The sequence below is a fragment of the Stegodyphus dumicola genome, chromosome 3 (genome assembly GCF_044657685.1).
Source record: "Stegodyphus dumicola isolate Sdum_Otavi_A_Nest chromosome 3, ASM4465768v1".
NCBI lineage: Eukaryota > Metazoa > Arthropoda > Arachnida > Araneae > Eresidae > Stegodyphus > Stegodyphus dumicola.
The window spans coordinates 137,701,152-137,703,845 of NC_140770.1; the positions used below are offsets into that span (position 1 = coordinate 137,701,152).

Genomic DNA, 2,694 nt, shown 5'->3' on the forward strand with positions numbered 1-2,694 from the left:
ATTTATTTATTTATTTACTTATTTACTTATTTACTTTTGGTGCAGCCGATTGCAACGAAAACGGGGAGGTGCACAATTAGATGTTATAGCAGTCACACTTACGAAATTTCAACGTTCTACGGTCACTCGTTTGAGTTATGCGAGATGCATGCATACGTACATACCTACTACATATACTACAGCTGTCACAAAAAAAAAGCAATCTCTTTTTAATGCAGTTTACAATCAATTTTGTAAAACAACAGTCCTTTATTCTCTCCGTACCTACAAATGTCACACAAAAACATCGTTTAAGACTCTAGAGCGGTCGAAATGAACATTTTCTTTGTAATATGATACCCGAAATTTTTCGCGATTACGATGATATTTCCTTTACTTCGTACGAGGAAATAAAAATGAAATTCGAAGAGTCGAAATATTCATACGATATCAAATTTAATTATATATAATTCTAAATGATCTCTAGCCGCTTTATATAGTGAAATTCTAATCAACCAGTTCAGAAAAAGCATGCATGCAGTCAAGAAAATTACAATTTTAATGAAATCTTATTGAAAAGAAATTACTTCGGAATCTTCTAAATAGAATACTTTCTTAAACTGCATAAATATATATATGAAAATACGCTAAAAATGTTTCTGTGTAGAGTCATTTTACATATAATTCAGCTGGTTTTAATACAAAGAAGTGGATGAACACGAATTTAAACATTAGCAGGTCTTTTAAATACTAAAATCTTAGAGCCATTTTTTTTAACGTTGCTTTGGTTCTTGTGAAAGAACTTTTAGGTAGGTTTTATTTGAAGATGCCTTTAAAACAACCAATTTTTATACAATTATTTCGCCCTTTTTGCTATTTAACTTACATAACCCCTTAAATTTATAATTGCTAAATTTCTTTTTGAGCTGTTTAGAATATTTTAAACGTCAAAAAACACCTAGTCTTCTTAAAGGCAGAGTATTCAGTTTATCATTGAAAACTCATTGCGTCACTTGCTTTCACTCTCGAGTAAATTCTTGTTTTGTGTTTAGCAGGTGTTAAAAAGTGCTGTAGGCCCGTTAGCTCAGTTGGTTAGAGCGTCGTGCTAATAACGCGAAGGTCGTGGGTTCGATCCCCCCACGGGCCAAGTGTTTGTTTTTTGCAACAATGTAACTTAATTCTCTGTACATCAGCATTACAGTAAATGTAAATATGCGTTTAAATTTGGTTTGTAAAAGAGTGTACAATTTTCAAAATATTGGAGATTTATTAATGTTTAAAAATTTTTACCTTTCTCCCTTTCGAAATGAAATCTTAATAGAAGATATATAATTATGTATTGTTAGTAAGTTATAATTGCTTATATTTTAGACGAATGGTGTACTAAAATGTTTTTAAACATACACATACTTAATTTAGTAATAAGTATAATTTTATTTTCGAGTCACATATATATACATACATGTACATACTTAAAATATGATAAAATCTGTGCTATCTGTTTTATCGGCTACTAATACACCAAGTAAAAAATCTCGCCAAAATTAAAAACCAACAACAACAAAAGAAAAAAGATTTCACAAATCATTTGCAGTGATGCACTTCTGACAAGCATAAAGACGTGTGAACTGGAAAAAAGAAATTAAAATTAAGTCTTAATTAAACTTAAATTAACTCATGCTCAAATTGTTTTGAGATGGTGAAACGTGAGAAAATTTTACTTGGGTTTGCTTATGGCTTGAAACTTACATCTTTCGGCAGTAAACGCCATCAAAGCTACCGACAAACAAGTATTACACATTAAATGATAAAAAGTCAAATTTCAACAAACCTTCTTTATTACAATAAAAGAACTAGGCTTACATAAAAAGTCACATCACTTTTGTCCGAGAACGTGGCAATCATAACAGTTATCTAGCCTTTGCGTGATAGGCCCGTTAGCTCAGTTGGTTAGAGCGTCGTGCTAATAACGCGAAGGTCGTGGGTTCAATCCCCCCACGGGCCAATGGTTTTCGTTTTCTTTCTGCGAGCGTTTTTATTTGTCAATATATTTCTCAGTGTGGCAAAAAGTCTTAAGTAGGATTCGCTTTAGAAGAAGAGAAACATTGAGCGACACTTAAAAGAACTAAAAATAAAGCATTCCAGACCTATCTTAATGTTACCTTAGATTCCGAATTTTATGCACAGTGGAGTAAATTATCGTTTTACGATTATTTAGCTAAAATTTCGCACCTAATTCTGTAAGCTTATCCACTTTTAATTCACTCTCCTCGATTCTCAGACGAATTACAGTCCCGCCAGAACTTTGCTTTTTGTGACTGTGTCATCTAAACGAAAAGCATTTACTTGTAGAAATAGGGACGAAAAACTTAACCAAATAGCATATTATCGCTAGCGAAATTTTCACTGAAATAGATATGTACACTGCGCAAAAAAAGAAGAGGCGGAGTGTTATTTTAATAAAATTCTTGACGCTTCAGCTTCGGCATAAATGTCAAAACACGAATATTTGAATCAACCGAAGTGTACGTCTAAGACTGACATTTACGAAAATAAAGCCGTACAAGGACCCTTGTACGCACAATGTAATTTAAAAAATATGGGAAATGGGAAGGCACCGCTGAAAAGGGAGGCCTGAAATGGACGAGGTGTATACCCCTTGCATACATCAGGTTGTAAGAATCTTTTTATTTCATTTTAATGTGGATATTCTCT

General features: G+C 32.7%; 2 non-coding genes across 2 annotated transcripts; both read left to right on the forward strand.

Moving 5' to 3' along the window:
* The first annotated feature begins 1,052 nt into the window (after positions 1-1,052).
* TRNAI-AAU (transfer RNA isoleucine (anticodon AAU)) lies at positions 1,053-1,126 on the forward strand. Its single transcript has one exon. It is a non-coding gene; the product is annotated as a tRNA-Ile (tRNA).
* Positions 1,127-1,910: 784 nt separating this feature from the next.
* Positions 1,911-1,984, forward strand: TRNAI-AAU (transfer RNA isoleucine (anticodon AAU)). The gene has a single exon. It is a non-coding gene; the product is annotated as a tRNA-Ile (tRNA).
* The last annotated feature ends 710 nt before the right edge of the window (positions 1,985-2,694 follow it).